General features: G+C 39.4%; 1 protein-coding gene across 32 annotated transcripts in view; it reads right to left on the reverse strand.

The window, feature by feature from the left end:
- The window catches only part of NRXN3 (neurexin 3), a 1,528,794-nt gene that overhangs the window by 1,081,519 nt on the left and 423,248 nt on the right, over positions 1-24,027 (reverse strand). The gene's annotated exons all lie outside the window — the stretch shown is intronic.

The following is a 24,027-nucleotide window of genomic DNA, read 5'->3' on the forward strand; positions in this document are numbered from 1 at the left end:
AATATTGACAGATTAGATCAATTAGATGGTCCACAAAGACTGTAACACAAAACTTTAAGACTTCCCATGAGAGGAATTGTTGGGAGCCATAGATACAAGAGACTCAAATGCTGATCATACATTTTAAACTCTAGAGAGAACACAAAGATTTCCTACAAACCTATCAATACCTCAGAAGGGGAAAACATGGCCAGAGATAAATATATGAATATGTTTTTTCCAAAAAAAACATCCTTTAATAACAGTTTTAGTGCCTTCTTTTTTAGTCACTCAGTAATCATATCTGCTTTGGGGATTTGATTGTGTTTTGCTTTATCTTCTCAATGCAGATATTCAAACTATGATCTTCTCATATATCTTGACATTTTTGAAAGACAGTACATGGGATATTCTGGACTACATGAACTACAACATTTTTAAGTGTAAAGACAAAAAGATGCTTTTGATAAAGAAGAGACCAGCTCCAAACTAAAACCTGAATGGGAAGGCTCCCATTGGGGCTTAGCAGCATCAGAAAGAAATGAGGTGGAAAACATGCAACTCATATGCCCAGGAGCAAGGAACTTGAAGTGAGAGAAGACTGTAGGCATCTATACTACAGAGTAAATTTGGTTTACACTCTATTGAGTTGGTTTGTACTACGTTATCTATTTTACTTGCAATGGCAAATATTGTCAAGGATGCAAGAAAACAGGAACATATACATGCTGGTGGTGGGAGTGTAATTCTGCCTCTCATCTAAGTTCTGAGGTTAAGAACACCAGATAGAGCTTCAAAGCTGCATTTGGTCTGACACATTTTATACAATAAATAAGTGCTTCTTCTGCCCTGTGTACCACCTACTTGTTCATTCGGCTGCCACTCTAATTGCTCATCACCCTATGCTCATGGAGAACACCTTTCTCCCTCCCTATTCCTTCTTTGCCTCAGCAATTCTTGGACTACATCTTGCACTTACAACAGTCTGTACTGTCCTTAAATACGGAAAGCCTCACTCCTCTTTTGCAATGGAAAATCATGAAGATTGAGGGATGCTTTCTATGGATACTTCCAACCAAGACACTGAATTTAGGATGGGACAGAAAGGGCTACTTTTTTTCCTGTTTCAAAGAAAACATTTGAATGTGACCTGGAAGACATCAAAGTAATTGGTGTAGAACTGACAAGTCATGTGCCGCCCCAACCCTCTTTCCCTCAATAATCTATAAATACTGGGCTGTTTTTACCCTGGGGACCAATTTAGGGACTTTCACCTACCACACTCACTGCTAATGGATCAGCACTGAAACCACACTTACTATGCCCCAGCCACATAAACACTCACCGTGTGGTAAGAAATGCTCTCCCCCACCAAGATTACCTGGACACATGCCCAAGGCATGAAAGGCTCTATTTTCCTTTATGAGCACTAATGATTCATATGAAGAAGTAACTGAAGTAATGATTTTCCTATCCTTGAGATGTTGAGTCTCTCCTTCCTAATTGTGGATTCCAATATTCTGGGAGTAGGATACATCAGCCAGGTTCCAGGGATTCACAGTTCCCCCAGTGCTTACAGGAAAATCAATCAGTGCCTACAAATATATTAGAAGTCCCTAGACACCTAACACCAAACTGCCTTTTACAAGCAAATAGATTTGAATGAGGCTTTGACTATGTCAGTCCAGCTCCTGCTTTCTTCTAACCTCAAGCCAATAGAGTGTAATTTGAGAGACCCACAGGGTCCTGAGCTCCCTTCATTCCTGAGTCTGTCCTGACAGGGACAGAAGGCCCAACAGCCATCTCTGCCCATTTCCAGTAGAGTGCGGGATTAGGTCTGCAAAGCCAGGGGGCATTCATGAGCCATGCGCCCATGTGGACACTGTATAACACAGTTATGCTTTATCACATTGGCCCACTACAGGCCTGCCTTCTCTTGAATATACAGCCTTGTGCTGCACTTGCTTTGAAATACCTGAGACTCTACTTGCAGACTTCAGTCTGCTTAGACTGGGCCTTCCCTTGAGTCCTAAACCTTCCCCGGTGCTTCAGACTGAATGTTTGTGTCTCACCCCCAATTTACACATTAAAGCCCCGATTCCCAGTGTGATGGTAGTAGGAAGTGGGGCCTTCTGGGTCAAGATGGTGCAACCCTCATGATGGGATTAGTGTCCTCATAAGGAGAGATACAAGAGTGATGACCTCTCTCTCACCCATGTGAGGACACAGAGAGAAGACAGCAACCTACAAACCAGGAAGATGGTCCTCACCAGACAGCAAATCTGCAGGCACCCTGACCTTGGATTTCCCTGCTTCTAGAACTGTGAGAAGTAAACATTTGTGGTTAAAGCCACTCAGCTCATGGCATTTGGAATAGCAGCTGAGCTGACGAAGACACTGGGAATCTGAATTCTTTACTTTAGGATCCACATCCCAAAACTGACAGGTCTCTTGGTACCAAACCATGACTCTAATCTTACAACCTCCAAATGCCCCAAACTACCTGGTGGCTGACACTACTTAGCATGAACAATGGCTTAAACCATTTCTTGGACTGCCTGGCTGCCCTGTAAAATGAAACAAAATAAAAACAAAACAAAAACACCAAACAACCTTTGCAGCACAATTAGCTCCATCAGCCTTTGTGAGACACTCCAAAGAGCAAGTTCCATCCACCCAGACTTGACTCACTCACCCCACTCCTGGAGTCCTTTGTCACCGCCAGGCTCAGCGGGGCTAGTACACATGTCAGTGAATTTATGACAGGTGACTTAGATTTCAGGTCACGGGATTTAATCTGCAGTAAATCCAAATTTGCATGAGAATATTGGGCATTCTATTACACTTTATGCCCATATGCCCTAATGTGGTAATTAAACATCAAGCACATTTACTGATGAGCCTGTTCATTACAGAAAAACCTGACAACTAGCACAGAGTCCACAACTTTCAAATCTCGTTCAGAAATCCTTTTTTGCCTATAAGAAAAAAAGCTAGTCAAAATCACAGAGCAGTCGTTCCAGACACTACTGTCAATGAGACCATCAGTGGAATAAACCCTGAGAGGTGAGAACTGGTTTTGTGGACTTCCCTTTATATATATATATATATATATATAAGCTTTATCTTAAAAAACACTACTTTATCATAAGAAACTGCAATGGTGGGAGCTTCACGTTGCTTCATTTCGTTTGTCCATCTTAAACCAGAACTGACTCATTCAGTCACACAGGAAGCATGTTTTAGGAATCAGGACTGTTACAGCAGAGGGAGGAGCCCAGCTGGTGTGGACAATTCCCGTTGGTAGTGCATCCAACACTCGGCCCTCTCTGCGTTAACAAGGACGTTTTCACTCCCGGTCCTCCACAGGTGGAGTTCTCAGAACTCACTTTCTGTTGGACCTTGATGCCCTTTGTCATTAGCACCACTATTTGAAAAGCACCCACAAAGCACACAGTTCACCCTGCCTCTGCTGCACTCATCCCATGGCCAACTGTAATCAGTTCAGCACTCACTGTGTGCTTAATCGATGGAGGCCATGGTGCCTCGGCCCCAGGGGGATACAAAGATAAATAAGACACAGTCTGTCCTCAAGGAGAAACAGTATCTTGATGGCTTGGATCACCCCATAGTTCCTCATCATTTGCATTTGTTCTTCTGTTAAGAGTAATTCAGTTGAATTTTCTCTAGAGGAGAATATCATAAGGGCCAAGCTGGTAGAGAGAGATGCTCTATTCCAGTACATGCTAGATTCTCCCTTCCTGAAAGTCTTTGGTATGCATTGCTGGTACCTCTGATTCTGCCATGTGATAATGGCAGTTTGTTACATTTCTTCATGACTAGATTCTGCAAGTGCTTTGTGCATGTAAATCTTTTCTCATAACTACATTCATCGTTTCTGTAAATCCTTTGTGGAATAAATGTATAAAACAGATAAGATAGCAAGCTGTGTGAGAGCAAAAAAGCCTATCATATCATTGTTAACAAAATGCCTGGCATTCGATGAATGACAGAAACTGAATTGAACTCAACTGATGTTATCCTCTAGGTATTCTTTGTATCTTAGTTTTAGATCTATGAGGTTTGTGTCTCATTTGCTAATCACCTAAAAATATTCCTAAAGTTTTACTCTTCTACAATGGTGGCTTTTTAATTTTATTATAACAAGTACATGTTAAGCCCCTCAAGTTCACAACTCAGTAAAATCTAATGCTAGAACTAATCAATTAGGGAGAAGGAGAATATAAGCACAAAACATGAATTATTGGGAATCACATAAAAATAGTTTTTTAAAAAATTTACAGCAACAAAGCTTACAAAATATTTCTTAGGAAGGTTTCTTGTATGTACTTTGTCTAATGAATAAATAAGAAAAGTTTGGAATTATCCCCTGGGATGTTGTTCCAACATTTATGTTTCTCATATCTTTGGTTTCTCCCCTTCTTCTGGCTTTTTTGCTTCTCAATTTCAAAATGATTACGTCTCTCTGATTCAAAACCAAAACATATTTATCCATGACCTCTGAATTCTAGCTATACTGGCATTTCCATTTCTCAACTTAACTGGTCCTCTCTTTGGCCCTGAGCCCTGCTGACCACACCACCCACCTGGAAACATTACTTTCTTGGCTTCCATGATATCATTTTCTCTGATTTTCCTCTTACCTCCCTAATTTTTCCCTTTACATCTACTCTCCTCTTAAATGGTAATGACTCTCAGGAATTTTTTTTAATCCATTGTTCTTCTATTTGATATGCATCCTTACCTGAGTTTGTTAATTCAAATTAATTCAATGATATTTCTTATATTCTGGTCACTGTTATAGCTCCAGCTATATGAATTTGACTCTGAGCTCCAGATAACATAGGTACTGCCAACATAACACATTCAAAGCAAACTTAGCATTTTCCACATTAAGGCTGCCTCTTCTCCAATACCTCTATATTCCATTAATGCCAAATCAGTCACTCGTGAGGTCTCTCTCTCCTTACACCTTTACTCCACTCAGTTCACTGCCTCACTCCAGTTTTAACAACCAAAATGCCTCCAGACATTGCCAAATGTCAAAATTGTCTCTAGCTGAGAAGCACTGACCTGGTCCTTTATGGAAAAAGTTTGCCAAACTCTGAATTATAAGATCTCCCAAGGAAGGAACTGTGCCTACCTCCCTTTGTATTACAAACATCATGCCTAGAACATATCAGGAGCTCATTAAATCAGTCATTTAGAGGAAATTGAAGGATTTTATGGCATTTCAAAGCATGTTAAATTTTATAAGAAATTTAGACTTGAAAAGGGACATTGATGATCATCAAGCCAATATTCGATATAATAACTAAGTTTTGTTTCCTGCAGCATTTTAAACCACCTATCAGAACAGTTACATTAAAAATATCTATGAAATAAAGGCATGCAAAGAAAAATAAACTTCCTCACAACTCTATCTGATTACCAGGAATTTTTAAAGAAAGGAAATCAATGCATTTGTACTTCATATATGTACATACATTTCATTTATCTATACATGAGATTTTTTTCTATACTGCCTAGAACATAGAAATTATTTTCATTTTGCAGATGGGAAAATTTCAATGGGCATCAAACTACAGCATGGAGAAACAGAATCTTCGTTATAGTCAATCAAGAAATTCATCCAAGGGATGTAAATTACTTTTGTCTCTTGAACAAACCTATATACACAAGCATTACTGAAACTAAGAAAACCTCTCCGCCTCAAAGGGATTATATGCCTGCTAGAAAAGATAACAAGTGAATTCATGGCATTTTAAGGGCCAAATAAATGACAATAATAATTAACATTTATTGGGTACTTACACTGGACTGTGGGGTCCTCATAAAAACTCTATAAGGTAAGTACTTGAATACCCATTTGATAGATGCAGAAACTGAAGTGAAGTTAACTAACATGTCCAAGGAACATAGACAGTAAGTGACAGAACAAAATTTTAAACCTGAAAGTCTGCCTCCAGAGTCTGACCTTACACCGCTATACTATATAAACACGCTTGGAATTCAGATATGAGAAAGCCCACCGTTGAGTAGGGCAATCAGTCAAGCAGGTGACCATGAGCTGAGTCCTGGAAGGAGGGGTAAGAGTTAGGAAGCAGACAGAAAGGGTGAAGTCCTTGGCTAGGAGACCCAAATGAAGACATTTTTAGAAGCAAGAACTCAAAATATATATTTAGAGTAAGATGATCTAGCCACTCTGGTTAAATAGAGAGGAAGTCTGAGGAAGTGGTGACAGCAGTGAGGCCAAACTACAGAAGGCCATGAGTGGGAAGCTGAAGAAGATGTGCTCTTTTGAGCACTGGATGTTTCTGAAGAAAACAACAAAAACCAAGGAGGGGCAGAACAGAGACAAAGAAAGGAAATGGAGGTGGGAAGACTCATGACACCACAGCAGGAGAGGCAGAAGACAGAGGAAGAGGCCACAGAGGCCCAAAGAGATGAGTGAGAAATACAAGGTAACTGCCAGTGGGATTTTGTGCCTGATTAGAGGGGGCCAAGAGGATGAAGAGGAGAGGGAAAGATCAAAGCTCACTGAGAGGTTTGTACCTGGAGTGGGTGGCAGTGATGCGGTGTCGGCTGTTCCAAACCCACTGGATTATACATAACCATGCCGCCATTCTTCTCACACTCAGCACACGGGCCCAGCTTTCTTTTAGAGAAGATCCGGGTCAGCCTATGTGAGTTTTCCACCATTACTTTCTGAAACCTTTAAACCATTTTGTATTTTGTCTCTTGTCCTACCTTTCCTGGGAAAGAAACATTCTTTCTCTTCCTGAGTTTCAGAAGGTACAGGTCAAGGGAAGGATTTTATATAAGAATACAGAAAACTAGCACATGTGTTTACCTTGCAAAGAAGAAACAAAGAGGGAGGAATCAAAGATGCAGAGACAATGCGAATAACTGAAGAGCAGATCCTAGGTACACCTTATCCTCTAGGATAAAGGGGGAGAGAGGAGATAGACAAGCAAATGAAGACCCTGAGGTGAAGACGAGCTTGGTAAGTTGATATTGCCTAGCTTGGACCTTTTTAGACAAGCAGGATGTCCAATCACAGCCATTCTGTTCCTCTCACCACCTCTATCCCTGAGCCACAGCCAGAGGTCTCCTTGACATTTCTTGAACACTCCAAGCTTTCCGTTGCCTGGGGTCCTTTTTGTCGCGCAGCTTCCTCTGGAATGGCCTCTCCCAAATCTTTGTGTGGCTGACTCTTTCATCTCAGACCTCAAGCTTAATCATTATCTCCTCAGAGCCTTTCCCTGACACTTAGTCTAGTAATGGAGACCTAACCTCCTTGCCACTCACTATCCCATTATTCTCTTTTACTTCCTTTATACCAATTATCATTATCTTAAAGTAGTGTGATTAGTTGTTTACACATTTATTAGTCTTTAACAATAATGTAAATTCCATAGGCTAAGGGGCCTTACATATGATCTTACTCACAACCTACTCACTATAACCCAACACAGATCAGATCTTGTATCAGAGTAGGCACTCCAAGAATGTTTACTATACTCATGAATCAGTGAATGGATGGCATGCTGTGAAGGAAACGGATATAAGCAGAAATTGGAAAGTCAGAATAACAACTCCATTGCTGATGTTTACAAATATTTATTAATATATTGAAGAACATGTTCCATATATTCGAGTGCCAGGGTCTATGTTTAAAGGGAGTATCTAATCTATAGACATACTAGACCCTGCCTGCAGGAAGCTCAGTCTACTGGGGAAACGTATGAACACAGATTATTAAAATGAAACGCGGTAGAACTATAGTAGCGGTTATAATGCAATAGAGTTAAGAACTAGGGGAGCATACAATTAAGTGCTCCTAGTTTAAACAAGAGGAAATAGAAGACAAGTATACTAAAGAGCTGAGAATAATAGATAGGCTTCTTCAAAGCTTGGCATGTGACTTTTGAGGGTTAAGGAGTAACCGTGACATAGAGAAGATGAGACATAACATACAACTTTACCAAGAAGATTTTCACTGAAAGTAAGGAATGAGCTAATGTGTAAACTTGGCAGGAGACAGGAACAAGGAAATTATTTTAAGCAAGTCCCTAGTTGAGGGATTAAAAAGGAGGTGGAAAGAAGACTTAAGATAACTGGAGGGAGAATGACTCTTTACAGGGGCTAAACTCAAAGGAAGCAAAAGAGCGTGGTAGTTATGCTCAGAGAGGATGAGAGCTCAACCTGTAAGACAGGATAAAATAAAGTAGCAATATGTATCTTTGAAGGGAAATCTAAAAGTTGAGGGAAAGAAGTTTAGCAAGCATAAACTCAATAGTTTCTATTTTCTCCAGAAGCATGAAATAGACCATCTGCTGATTTTGGCTGGTGAAGGAGAGGCTGAGGGGGAGGGAAGGAGAATTTTATTGGTTGATAATTGGTGTGTAATGTTACATCTTTACTGATTTGTGCTACAACTTTACTGATTAGGGAAGTGAAAAATGTGTCCTATCTCTCTCCACATCTATGCAGGAAGTCCAGTGTACTTGCGGTACACTGTCCATGCAGGGGACAGAGCACACGGCTACGGAGGCACAAAACACTAATGAAATACTGTTTCTGCATTTGCAAAGCAATTTTAAAAACATTATCTAATTAATTAGCTCATTGATTACTTTATCCCTATAGGTATATATGTGCAAGGACTCTTTTTTTTTTTATCTCCTTTGAGGCATTTGAAGACACAAGAGATTTTGTCTCAGTGGGAATGCTGTGGTATATTACGTTTGCTGTTATAAGTGACATTTTTAGAAAGCAATGAGTTCCACTGAATTGATCCTGAAGAAGAAAAAAAATGGCAAGGCTAAACAAAAGACTCCCAAAATCAAACTGAAAATTCATAATAAGCCTACAGAGTAGCTGCTCCTCATTCTGGCAGTCTAAGGGCATCAGAGGCAAACAGTCCCAACTTCACAGTAAACACTTGGCTGAGTAAAGATGTGCTATACTTCTCAAGATAAAGATGTTGCACTCCTTGGCATTTATACCAAGAGGAGCTTCTTCCCACTCAGGTCCTATAATGTAAATCATTCTTCCATAAACAGGTTGAGCAGTATCAATTTGCCCAATCAAAATGACAAATCAGGCAAAAACTGTCTTCCTCTCAGAACAATCAATGGAAAGGTGAAAGAAATAGGTAATTATATCCAGTCTCCCAGCAGGACATTTTTCACCTGATTAAATGACCTTTCTTATGAAGTGGAACCGTCCATGGTAGCAAGACACCATTGCCAAAAGTGGATTTAACCACAGAATCCCCAACCTTTGCTTGAGGAGCTATTTCCTTTTTCCTTCACCAAGTCTTTTGATTGAGTTGATGGAAATAATAGGAGGAGCCAAGATATGAGAGTATTTACAATTCAGAACTCGCTGACTGTGTGACCCTAGGCAAAACACTCACCTTCTTGAAATTCAAATTAGTAATGATAACAGAATCCCCCTCATAAATTCGTTGTGAGAAATAAATTAGGGAGTATGTTCGAAGCACTTAGCCACATAGATACACACTTTGCATGTGTTCACATTGTTAAGTGCTCAATAATTGTTTTTACTGTTGCTACTGTGATTATAATTGCTGTGGTTATAATGGTTTTGGAAATGATGTCAGTGAAGGTCTGAGGAAAGAGAAATAATAATAAATGACTAATAGGTGATGGCAGTGGCTGGGAACCTCAAATCCTACCACAAGGGCAACCCTAGGCATCTCACTGGAACATGTATAGTCAACTGATTTGGAAATTATCAGGAAAGTCTACAACACAATGAACTGGCTGTAATTAATCTCTCATTCTTCCATTTCAGAAGGCTCGTTCCATGTAGAGTTATAGGATCTTATGTTTGGAAGGAAACTAGAAAATCAAGTCTATTCATATTTGATGCTATGATCTCTAAGACCTTAGCAAGGTGGTTGCTAGACTGCTTGGACGCCTTGAGTGATGGAGAATGCATTACTTTGAAATGTTCTCATTGAAATGTCTTCCTTGTATTAAGTACTCAGAGTCCATTCATTTGCCTTAATACTTCTTCCTGAGGATGCATGAACCACATTCAGTCCCACTCCCATAGGACAATCCTTCACATATGAAGACAACTGTCAACCCCTGGGCTCAAGCATCTTTTCCTCCTTAGGTTAAATGTCCCTGGATCCATCAGTCAATTCTTTATGTCAGACTCTTGATCTCTTCATCTTTTTCATAGCTCTGATCCAAACATGTTCTACTCTATAAATAAGTCAGCTGACCTTTTAAAAGCTTATCATCCAGAACTGCATAGAATCACTCCTAGTAATCACATTAGCACATAGTGATAATGATGATAATGATCATGTTAAAAAAAATTTATGAACAGTTTTCTATATACCACACATTGTCCTAAGGGTTTTACATTTATTATCTCAGTTAATACAACAACCCCATGAAGTAGGGATAATTATCCTCCCCATTTAATAAATAAGCAAAGTGAGGCACAGGGAGGCACAAACTGCCAGCATTCCACAGCTACTAGGAGTAGAGCTAGACTCTGCAACCAAGAACTCTAGATCCAGAGCCTGTTCTCTTAGTCAATAAATTACTACAGATTTTAAAGGACTTAAGGTGGCAGCATGAGAGGTGAGACAGAGGCTTCCTACTAAAACCGCATATAATACAAAAATATAATTAATACAACTAACCCTGAGAGAGCAACAGGAAAGAGGACTGTGCCAGACTGCATACACTTGGAGAAAAGAGCAGACCTCAGCGAACAGGGTAATGTACCAGAGCTGTGGCTCTGTGGGACCCAAGCCCTTCCCCCATCCCAGCTCACTGGTGGGGGGAACAGAAACTGAGCACGGAGGGAGTGGAGGCCTGGGACTGCTGAATACCTAACTCCGGAGCTCTGCTCTGGGAGCACAAACCTACATGTCATGGTGCTTTCATGATACTCTCGTGATTACGGGGCTGGAAAGCTCTAAGACAGGCCAAATTCCTGGAGAGACTTGAGAATCCGGTCACTTGTGGAAAGCAGGGATCCATATCCAGCTGCTCTGGGACAAAAGCATATACCTGTGTCCTCGGCCCACTGGTTCAGGCAGTGGAGACAGGCATAGCAGCAGGGAAGCAGGAAACAGCTCTTTCCTCCCCCCAGGCACCAATCCCACTCCCCTGTGACCCCCGACATTGCTTCAGGGCTGAGCAGTTCCTGAGAGTAGAGCTTCTAGACAATAGAGGGCACCATACACAAATATGAAACGCCAAAAGGAACCTGGTCCAGAGTAAAATTAATATAACCCCTGAGAAAGATGACATGGACTTCATGACTCTTCCTGAAAGGGAGTTCAAAATAAAAATCATTAACATGCTAATGGAGGTACGGAAAGATATTCAAGAACTCAGGAATGAATTCTGGTCAGAGATCCAATCATTGAAGAGCACAATGGAGGCTATTAAAAGCAGATTAGATATGGTGGAGGAGATGATAAATGAAACGAAAATTAGAGAAGAGGAATACAAAGAAGCTGAGGCACAGAGACAAAAAAAGGATCTCTAAGAATGAAAGAATATTGAGAGAACTGTCTGACCAATCCAAACGGAACAATATTCACATTATAGGGGTACCAGAAAAGAAGAGAGAGGATAGAAAGTGTCTTTGAGGAGGTAATTGCTGAAAACTTCCCCAATCTGGGGAAGGAGATAGTCTCTCAGGCCATGGAGATGCACAGATTTCCCAGCACAAGGGACCCAAGGAAGACAACACCAAGACATATAGTAATTAAAATGGCAAAGATCAAGGATAAGGACGGACTGTTAAAAGCAGCCAGAGAGAGAAATAAGATCACATACAAAGGAAAGCCCATCAGGCAAATATCAGACTTCTCAGCAGAAATCTTACAGGCCAGAAGGGAGTGGCATGTATTTAATGCAATGAAGCAGAAGGGCCTGGAACCAAGATTACTTTTTCCAACAAGATTATCATTTAAATTTGAAGGATAGATTAAAGAATTTCCAGATAAGCAAAAGCCTGAGAGAATTTACCTCCCACAAACAATCTCTACAGTCTATTTTGGAGGGACTGCTATAGTTGGAAGTGTTCCTAAGGTTTAATAGCTGTCACCAGAGGAAATAAAACCACAGTAAAGAAAGCAGAACAGCTAATTACTAAGCAAATGCAAAATTAAATTAACTATCCCCAAAGTCAATCAAGGGATAGGCAATGAGGACAGAATATGATACCTAATATATAAAGAATGGAAGAGGAAGAAAAAGGAGGAGAAAAAGAAAAGAACCTTTAGATTGTGTTTGTAATAGCATATTAAGTGAGTTAAGTTAGACTCTTAGATAGTAAGGTAGTTAACCTTGAATCTTTGGTAACCATGAATCTAAAGTCTGCAATGGCAATAAGTACATACCTATTGATAATCACCCTAAATGTAAATGGATTGAATGCACCAATCAAAAGACATAGAGTCACTGAATGGATAAAAAAACAGGACCCATCTATAAGCTGCCTACAAGAGGCTCACTTTAAACCCAAAGACATACAGACTAAAAGTGAAGGGATGGAAAAAGATATTTCATACAACTAATAGAGAGAAAAAAGTAGGAGTTGCAGTACTTGCATCAGACAAAATAGACTTCAAAACAAAGAAAGTCACAAGAGACAAAAAATGGTATTACATAATGATAAAGGGGTCAATCCAACTAGAAGATATAACCATTATAAATATCTATTCTCCCAACACAGGAGCACCTACATATGTGAAACAAATACTAACTGAATTAAAAGGGGAAATAGAATGCAATGCATTTATTCTAGGAGACTTCAACACTCCACTCACTCTGAAGGACAGATCAACCAGACAGAAAATAAGTAAGGACACAGAGGCACTGAACAACACATTAGAACAGATGGACCTAACAGACATCTACAGAACTCTACACCCAAATGCAGCAGAATACTTCTCAAGTGCACATGGAACATTTTCAAGAATAGATCATAAACTAGGCCACAAAAAGAGCATCAGTAAATTCAAAAAGATTGAAATTGTACCAACCAGTTTCTCAGACCACAAAGGTATGAAACTACAAATAAATTACACAAAGAAAATGAAAAAATTCCACAAGCACATAGAGGCTTCACAACATACTCCTAAATAACCAATAGATAATTGACCAAATAAAAACAGAGATCAAGCAATATATGGAGACAAATGACAACAATAATTCAGCAACACAAAAATCTGTGGGACACAGCCAAGGCCATGCTAAGAGGAAAGTATATTGCAATACAGGCCTACCTCAGGAATGAAGAACAATCCCATATAATCAGTTTAAACTCACAATTAATGAATCTAGAAAAAGAAGAACAAATGAAGCCCAAAATCAGTAGAAGGAGGGACATAATAAAGATCAAAGCAGAAATATATAAAATTGAGAAGAATAAAACAACAGAAAGAATCGATGACAGCAAGAGCTGGTTCTTTGAAAAAATAAACGAAATAGATAAATTCTTAGCAAGACATGTCAAGAAAAAAAGAGTCTACACACATAAACAGAATCAGAAATGAGAAAGGAAAAATCACTATGGACACCACAGAAATACAAAGAATTATTAGAGAATACTATGAAAAATAATATGCTAACAAAATGGATAACCTAGAAGAAATGGACAACTTTCTAGAAAAATACAACCTTCCAAGGCTGACCAAGGAAGAAACACAAAATCTGAACAGACCAATTACCAGCAACGAAATTGAACTGGTAATCAAAAACCTACCTAAGAACAAAACCCCTGGACCAGATGGCTTCACCATTGAATTTTAGCAAACATTTAGTGAAGACTTAATACCCATTTTCCTTAAAGTTTTCAAAGAGTAGAAGAAGAGAGAATACTTCCAAACTCATTCTATGAGGCCAGCATCACTCTAATACCAAAACCAGGCAAAGACTCCACCAAAAAAGGAAAGTACAGACCAATATCCCTGATGAACACAGATTCAAAAATACTCAACAAAATATTAGCAAACCTAATTCAAAAATCCATCAAAAGGATCATCCATCATGATCAAGTAGGATTTATTTCAGGGATGCAAGAATGGTACAACATTTGAAAATCCATCAACATCATCCACCATGCAACAAAAAGAAGGACAAAAACCAAATGATCATCTCCAGAGATGCTGAAATAGCATTTGACAAAATTCAACATCCATTCATGATAAAAACTCTCAACAAAATGGGTATAGAGGGCAAGTACCTCAACATAATAAAGGCCATGTATGACAAACCCACAGCCAACATTATACTTAACAGTGAGAAACTGAAAGCTTTTCCTTTAAGATCAGGAACAAGACAAGGATGCCCACTTTCCCCACTTCTATTCAACATAGTTCTGGAGGTCCTAGCCACAGCAATCAGACAACACAAAGAAATAAAAGGCATCTAGATTGACAAGGAAGAAGTTAAACTGTCCCTGTTTGCAGATGACATGATATTGTATATAAAATACCCTAAAGAATCCACTCCAAAACTACTAGATCTAACATCTGAATTCAGCAAAGTTGCAGGATACAAAATTAATACACAGAAATCTGTGGCATTCCTATACACTAACAATGAATTAGCAGAGAGATAAATCAGGAAAACAATTCCATTCACAGTTGCATCAAAAAGAATAAAATACCTAGGAAGAAACCTAACCAAGAAAGTGAAAGACATATATCCTGAAAACTACAAGACACTCTCAAGAGAAATTAGAGAAGATACCAATAAATGGAGACTCATCCCTGCTCATGGATAGGAAGAATTAATATTGTCAAAATGGCCATTCTGCCTAAAGCAATCTACAGATTCAATGCAATTCCTATCAAAATACCAACAGCATTCTTCAATGAACTAGAGAAAACCATTCTAAAATTCATATGGAACCACAAAAGACTTGGAATAGTCAAAGCAATTCTGAGAAGGAAGAATAAAGCTGGGGGCAATTTGCTCCCCATCTTCAAGCTCTACTACAAAGCCACAGTAATCAAGACAACTTGGTACTGGCACAAGAACAGACCCATAGACCAATGGAACAGACTAGAGAGCCCTGATACAAACCCAATATTATATGATCAATTAATATACTATAAAAGAGCCATGGATATACAATGGGGAAATGACAGCCTCTTCAACAGCTGCTGTTGGCAAACCTGGACAGCTACATGCAAGAAAATGAAACTGGATTATTGTTTAACCCCCTACACAAAAGTAAACTCAAAATGGATTAAAGACTTAAATGTAAGTCATGAAGCCATCAAACTCTTAGAAGACAACATAGGTAAAATTCTCCTGAATATAAGCATGAGCAACTTCTTCCTGAATGCATCTCCTTGGGCAAGGGAAACAAAAGCAAAAATGAATACATGGGACTACATCAAACTACAAAGTTTCTGTATGGCAAAGGACACCATCAACAGAACAAAAAGGCATCCTACAGAATGGGAGAATATATTTGTAAATGACATATCTAACAAGGGGTTAACATCCAAAATATATAAAGAACTTACATGCCTCAACACCCAAAAAGCAAATAACCCAATTAACAAATGGGCAGAGGATATGAAGAAACAGTTCTCCAAAGAAGAAATTTAGATGGCCAACAGACACATGAAAAGATGCTCCACATCACTAATCATCAGGGAAATGCAAATTAAAACCACAATGAGATATCACCTCACACCAGTAAGGATGGCCAGCATCGAAAAGACTAAGACCAGCAAATGCTGGCGAGAATGCAGAGAAAGGTGAACCCTCCTACACTGCTGGTGGGAATGTAAGCTAGTTCAACCATTGTGGAAAGCAATATGGAGGTTGCTCAAAACACTAAAAATAGAAATACCATTTGACCCAGGAATCCCACTCCTTGGAGTTTACCCAAAGAATACAACTTCTCAGATTCAAAAAGACATATAGACCCCTATGTTTATCGCAGCACTCTTTACAATAGCCAAGATATGGAAGCAACCTAAGTGTCCATCAGTAGATGAATGGATAAAGAATATGTGTTATATATATACACAACGGAATACTATTCGGCCATAAGAAAGAAACAGATCCTACCATTTGCAACAACATGGATGGAGCTGGAGGGCATTATGCTCAGTGAAATAAGCCAGGCAGAGAAAGACAAATGCCAAATAATTTCCCTCATTTGTGGAGTATAACAATGAAGCAAAACTGAAGGAACAAAATAGCAGCAGCCTCAGAGACTCCAAGAATGAACTAGTGGCTACCAAAGGGGAGGGGTGTGGGAGGGTGGGTGAGAAGGGAGGGACAAGGGTTTGAGGGGTATTATGTTTAGTACACATGGTGTGGGGGATCATGGGGAGAACAGTGTAGCACAGAGAAGGCAAATAGTGAATCTGTGGCATCTTACTACATTGATGGACAGTGACTGCATTGGGGTATGGGTGGGGCCTTGATAATATGGGTAAATATAGTAACCACATTGTTTCTTCATGTGAAACCTTCATAAGAGTGTATATCAATCATACCTTAATAAAAGTAAAAAAATAAAAAATAAAAATTAGTACAGATTTGTTATCTCTTTTGTTTTATAGACCATACCTCCACTAATTCAGCATCAGATCATGTAGGCACATATTTTCTATCATTCCCAATTCCCTTCCATTCACAAAGTTGTAGGCATGCTCCCTTGGCTTCCCTCAATTCCCTAATATAAACATTGAGTACAAAACAACATTGTGACATCTACTTGAAACCTATATATTGGTGAAAGATGATATTCAGGACTCACTGATATGTTTACAGTTACTACTTCAGTGAATAGCTTACATTTAATCCTTCCTCCCATTTTGTTGATGAGGGTATTACAAAATGTGCTGCCAAATACCTTGCTGATATTTAGCTAGACTCCCCTGAGTTATAAGTATAGGAACTATAGTAAATGGGATATGTGAGTTTGGTTAGTATATGATTTATTTTAGTGTTTTTAGTGAATGGATTGTGATTCTGTTGACCACTCTTTTCTCCCCTGAGCCTCATACTTTCTGTTAATAATGCACTCAAAGATATTTCCCAGATTCCAATGAAGCTTATAATTACCACACTTTTCTCATCTTCAGTCTTCAGGAACCTCTCCCATTCTCCACCATCTCTCAAAACCAGCAATTGGATTTCAAAAATCTTATGTACAAATTCTCTCATATCCTCGGAATCATTCATCCAAGTCAAGTCAAGAAATTTGAATTAATGCAGAACAATTAAGTGGATATGATACTAAATTCCCTATCTTTGTCTATCTTTTCCTGTCCAAAGACCTATTTTCTTGTCAGAGAATACAGGAGTGAAATAGGAGCATGAGAAATTCTTTCACATCACTCAGGGCTCTATGTGGCAAATGACAGAAAATCCACCTCATGCTGCTTTAGCCAAAAGAAGGAATTTATTGAATCATGGCTGGAAATCCAGTACTAGTATAGTTTGAAGAATGTTTGATCCAGGGCCTTAAAATGGTCACGAGGACCTAGTTTCTCCCCATCTTTCAGCTCTGCTTTTTCTGGCTTCATTTTTTTGTTTCTGTGTGGTGTTGAGATGGCAGCCAGCAGCTCAGTTTTCTCCGATCCCAAGTTCTAACCGGAAGGAAGGAGAACTGCCTCCCTACAACATAAACAGAACTCCTGAGCTTGTGTGTCACTCACCCAAATTGGATTAAGTGCCCACCTGTGAACAAAGGAAACGGAGGTCCCTAATTGACTGAAGAGTTACAAGCTCACCAAGGGGGCCAGGAGTGGAGACAGTGCCACTGAATCACTGGGTTAAGAATGACGGGGAATAAAAATAAACAAAGATTTATCTGACAGGGAATAAAAATAAACAAAGATTTATCAAAGGAATGGGAAATGGATATAAGATCTCTGCCAAAAAACAAACAAAAAAAGTTCACTATATCTACTTCCATCAACAACCCAACAACTATTAGCAGCAAACCATTCTATAACATTTTCATTCTGGCATTTAAATGAAGAACCTCTTTCTGTTCATCTAGCACTCCAGTGCTACATCCTTGCAGTTTCAGCCCTCCTGAGACTATTTCCTAGGTGCATACCACTTTCTTACAGCCATCCTGGGTTAAGTGTTCATACTTTGCTTACACAGTGCTTTTCTGCATATCTTCCTAAAAGTAGGGAAATAAATCCTACCTTGTTACCTAAAATTTAATAAGCAATAACATATTTCTGCATTAGATGTTCCCCACAGTGAGCATTTGGTTGGGCAGTGATCACTATCTTCATTTTACAGATCAGGACATGGGTGTCTGAAGAGGTTGTGTGGTTTTTCTAATTAGCATCAGAACTGGATCTGGTAGCCAGGTTCCAATTCACTTACTCTGGGGCTCTTGTAACTTCGCAGTTTTGAAATTTCAGAAACAACAAAGAGCAATAAAAGGTCCCTTGGCCTGATCTGACCAATCTGGCTTCACTTAATAACATTAGTAGTCACATTAGCATTTGTACAGTGCTTTACAGCTTATTAAGCACCTCCATTTTTTAAAAATACATTTGTTTTCGACATAAAAATGCTTGGAGTAGGTATGATTATCTGATGAAAAAACTGAGGCAAAGAGCAGTCAAATGACTTGTTGTAAGTCTTGCAGCTGGTAGTGAATGAGTCTAGACAGGATTTGAACCCTTGACTTGTTCCTCTGTAGCCATCCCTCTTCTCATCTTCACGCTGACCCTAAAGCCCTTACTTGATCTTTGCTCATCCTGGGATCACACAGTATTCTTGATGCTAAGAAAAAGGGAATGCATAGGCCCAATGTCATGACCTAAATTTATCTAATTATGGACAAAGCAATTTGTCACCACCTGAAAAATCAGGAAGGATACCAAAACAAGAGCTTAGGAGGCAAAAAGGCAGCAAAAATGAGAACAGGGAAACAAAGAGAAAAAATATGGTGACAGAAGCAGCAAGAAGACAACATAAAAGAAAAACCAGAAGAGAAACGGTGATAGCATGAGACAGCAGCAAAAGACAGTGAGATAGCATAAAATAAAATGAGTATATTAAAAAAAAACACAACAACAAACACATTATCCCAAAGCCCGCAGGTGCCAGCAATTCAAATAAACGTATAGCAATTAGCAGAATTAACACAGCCTTAAATAGCTTGGCTCACCAGATGTGGACTTCTATCAGGGTTCTATAAAATGTAAAGTTATTACAGATTAAGCCATTAATCATCTGTTCAGAGACTATCTCAGGCTGCAAAATCCCATTCGGTTTTAAACGGCTAATAATCTCTAAGGGAAGTGGAATGTAATGTGCAAAATGATATTCTACCCAATCCTTTTTCCTTTAAATATGGGCTCCACTCTCCCAGTTCTCCTGATTTTCCTTCTTCCCCATTACAGATGCCAGGAGAAAAGACAGGTGAGATAGAGCAGTCAGCCCCGTAAGTCTCAGCAGCCTTTCAGCTTCTCCCTGGGCAAATGGAGACGAGTGGAGGACCAGCATAGCAGGGGAGAAGTAACAGATTGAGCAGAAAGTAGAATGGTGTAGAAAGCATCAAATCAAACAAACAGAAGATCCCAATGCACAAAAGGATTTTATGATTGTGATGGGCTACAGTAAGCTCCCTCTCCCTGGTTCTGGTAAATCTGAGAGAGACACACTATTCATGCAACTCTGTGTTGGCCTGACTTGGCTTCCCTCTACTATATTATGCTTCATCCAACAATAACAGCTCAGAATTGCCAAGGACGTAGGAAAGGAGCAATGCATGTCCTGACTGGGAGGTCACTGCAAACTGAAACAAGAAAGCAGAAGGAAATGCTTTTCCACAGAAATTTTAAGTTTGAGGGAGGCACTCTCCTGGGCAACGGTTGGAGCCAATGGACCAGCCTTCCTGATCCTGCTCATCAACCTTCCAGGACAAAAATATACATCAGGTGGAAGTTGTAGAAGGACTGTCTTCAGTTCTCAAGGAATTTAAAGCCTGATAGACAAGATGCCAATCTGTCACTCAACGTAAGATCGTGCAATGGCTCCCCATTACTTAGACTATGAAGTACAACGATATGGCATGAACTACAGCTCTCGACAACCTGCCCCTACATAACTTTGCAGTTACATTTTCAAAACTCCTAATCTTCTAATCTGTGCCCTGAAGTTGGCAGACTGTTAAGTCCCTCACCCAGACATACCCAGTGTCCTGTCCCCGTGACAGAATAAGCCTTTGCTCTCACTGCCCCGACCTCTGGGGCACCACTCCCTCCCGTCCTACTTGTTCACTTCTACTCATCTTCAAGCCTCACCTCAGGCATTATTTCCTCCACAGTTTTCCTGAGCCCCAGGATATGTTAAGTCCTTGTCCTCCTCAGCAGCCCCCCTGCCCCTGTGAATGACTCTTTTTGTGCATTATTTGCCTTTTACCGAAACTGAATTTATATGTCTGTCTCTTCCACTATCTATGAGGTCCCCTAAGGCAGGAACGATGTCTGACTCATTCTTGTATCTACTTAGCACAGCTCTTGGCACCCTGTAGGTTTTTAGTATGTATCTATTGACTGAAATTCCACCATGTTGTAGAGCTCCATGAAGTTAGTACATTTATTTAGTTATTCATTTCAGACATACTTATTGAGTGCAGAGACTCCTCCAGGTTCTGGAGAAACACCTGTGAACAGATACGGTCTTTATACTCACGGAGCTCACATTTCAGCAGAGGGAGATTGACAGTTGTTAAATAAACAAATGACAAGCAGTAACCAACAAGGTAATGACTAAAGGTGGGTGGGACGGATTATCCCCACCTTGGCAAAAATAAGATGATTTTAGTAGGGCAAACCTCAAAATAAAAATTATTCCCCGCCTCCCCCCGGCAGTGATCTGCTAATCAGGGAGAGTTAGAGAGAAACGATATGCTAATGTATATTCACTTATGCTTCTATGTATTTCAAAACTGTTTAGAAGAGGCACTACATAATCCTTAATAATTATTATTATAGCAAAACACCATATGTTTCTGTATGATTTCCATTTTATGTACATTATTTCATCGGTTCTTAAGATGAACACAACAGAGGTCCTATTATATCCATGTTATGGGTTAGGAAACTGAGACTCGAATAAGATCAAAGGCTTATTCTGGGCAATAGAGGCAGTAATAAAGTTGGTATTCCCAACCAGCTTTCTGATATTAAACCCACAAGTCTTTTCATTATACTGTGACACCTCCCTCAAAGCCTTTTCAATCCCATTCTTCCTACAGGAAGCTCCAACCCATTTCTCTTAGCCTCGCCAAGACACTCTGTGTAATACTTTTCTCCTATCAGATAGCTGGAGGGTTCTGGAAAGATTCACTATTACCATGTCAAGATGTTCCTTGGTCATCTCAAGAAAGTCACACTGTCAATAGTGCCTAACAGAATTTATTGAAAATACTAATTTTGCAAACATGCTTATTTGCAAGATTGCATATTTAAACATTAATAATTGACAAGGCATGTGATTTCACTCAGCAAATATTTACTGAGAGCTCACAAGGTACTAAGAACCATTCAAGGAGCTGGGGACCCAGCAGCACCCAAAATAAGACAGACACATGAAAACATGACAAGGAACAAGATGCTGACTTTGTGATGCTTGAATGTATACAGATCTTGTATTGAAAACTACGGTGTGTGGAGAACCACAATAGTTTGGTGACAGCTTGGACAGTCTTTGTGGTGGCTTTTACAATGGTATCAAGTTAGGAGGTATGCACACAGGTGAACTCCAGTTACCCTGACTCAATACTAGAACCAGAACTTAACTTTCAGGTGTGAAGTAACTGCAACTCCAAACTTAAACCTCTTTTGGGCCACAAAGTCCCTTTACACGTCCCCATTTTGAAGGTAAGTATACATAAGAGCACCCAATTCAGCTTAAGGCAACTTAAGTCACAAATGGTACAGGAAGACAGAAAAAGAAAGGAAGAAATAGGGCAAGGAAGAAGAATGGTAAGAAAGATGGAGACTGTTCTACAGGCAGTTAAAGTAAGTGGATTTGTAAAGGAGCTAAATCCCAGCAGAGCTGGAAGCTTTGACTGTTTACTAAACTGTCAGAGACAGATACCATGAAGAAAAGAAGAATTTCCCAGACCTGCCCACAGAAGAGTGAACTGTGATAATCACATGGAAAGAAAGAATATGCCAGGACTACATTAGACTCAAAATCACCTGTTTAAAACTCTCAGACAAATGGTAAAGCTTCCCAAGTCCCTCAGAAAGACTCTACTACTATACAATTGACCCTTGAGCAGTACAGGTTTGAACTGCACAGGTCCACTTTTACGTGGATCTTTTCAATAAATATATTGGAATTTTTTTTTAAGATTTGTGACAATTTGAAAAAAGATTTTTTTTCTCTAGCTTACATTATTGTAAGGCTAAAGTATATAATATATGTAATACACAAAACATGTGTTAATCAATTGTGTATATTATCAGTAAGGCTCCAGTCAACAGTAGGCTATTACTAGTTAAGTTTTGGGGACATCAAAATTTATATGCAGATTTTCACCTGAGCAGGGGTTTGGTACCCTTAACCCGCATGCTCTTCAAGGGTCACCTGTATATGTAAAGGAGAGATGGGGGCAAAAATTAACACAGTTCTAATTTTGCCTATCATCTCCCCCAATGTTTTGAACTTTCTTTTTTCTAACTTGATCTGGATTTAAATGCAGATTTATGCTGCTGACTAAGATATGTGTACATTTTTGTTACTAATTACTGTTATTATCACTTTTTCAGAACTGCCTTTAGTTTGTAAGCTCTTAAGTGACACTTCTCACAGACCTCTGAAGCTTTCTGCTGTCTGCTTGGGCGGTGTAAGAGTGTGTGTTTGTGTGCAGGTTTTATTTACTTTAGGTTCTGCATGGATAAAGTCATCAGAGATATCTTCCTATTTCTATGAGGCTTGTTTCAAAATGTTCAGAGGCATCCTTCCTGATGGATTTGCATGTGGGAAGCTGCTCCTTTGTCTCAAAATGTATACTTGAGAGATGGCTCTATATAACATGTACAAAGGAGAATCAGTCCTAGAGGCCACCCCCTAGATGCTGTCCAGGAGAAACTCCACACTCAGGGCTGTTTCACTACAAAAATGGATGAGCTCTCCACAGCAATCCATGCCTCATTCATCCCTGAACTACGTACATGGTAACAGAATGTTCCTTTCTATTTCTGATGACAGTGCAATTCCAATGTAGTGTGATTTAACAGTGTTTAAGAGTCTTTCAGGGTTCATTAGACACTGAGTAGTTTGCACCTTTATTTTATCCAAATGGGAGTAAATCCCAGGGAAGAAGTGCTCTATGGCTACTGAAATTCTGTCAGGAACAACCAGTGTAGTCCCTGTACCCAGGAGAAGGCAAAGTAATGTCCAGCAAAAGAATAAAACACTTTCTGAGGTTCTTGTTTGTAATCGGTCCTTCAGACCAAGAACGACAGAACTGCAACTGGATTTTTCCCTCCTTTATCATGTCTCTCCTTCTCGCTCCTTTCTCTCAGTTTGCACATGATTTATTGTAGCAAGGCTAATAAGCTCAAAATATCAATTCTTCTCCAAAATTGACTCGCACTTAAAATTTATCTGTTTCCACTGCTCAATTAGAGCATTTAGTCTGTGGCACTAAACACAGTGTCCTGAGCTGTAACTGTTCACATATAGATCTTGTCTCCCTTCCTAGACGATGGAGTCTTCAAGCATGGAAAACATAGGTTGTAAAAAGCCAAGTTTAGGTACAGTACACAAAAAAAGTTACCCAATGATCATCTGATAAATTTATCCATTCAGCAAATACTTATCATATACCCACTGTAAGCCAGACATAACTCCAGTCTTGGCATAGCTCACAGCTGAATGGTGTGAATGAATGCATGCACAATGCCATCTCACGTATAACTGATGTTCAACAAATTTCAAATAATTTCAAATAAATAGTAAGAATAAAACATGTGCCCTGAGAGGAGTCTCA

The sequence above is a fragment of the Manis javanica genome, chromosome 8, assembly GCF_040802235.1.
Source record: "Manis javanica isolate MJ-LG chromosome 8, MJ_LKY, whole genome shotgun sequence".
In the NCBI taxonomy this organism is placed as follows: Eukaryota; Metazoa; Chordata; class Mammalia; order Pholidota; family Manidae; genus Manis; species Manis javanica.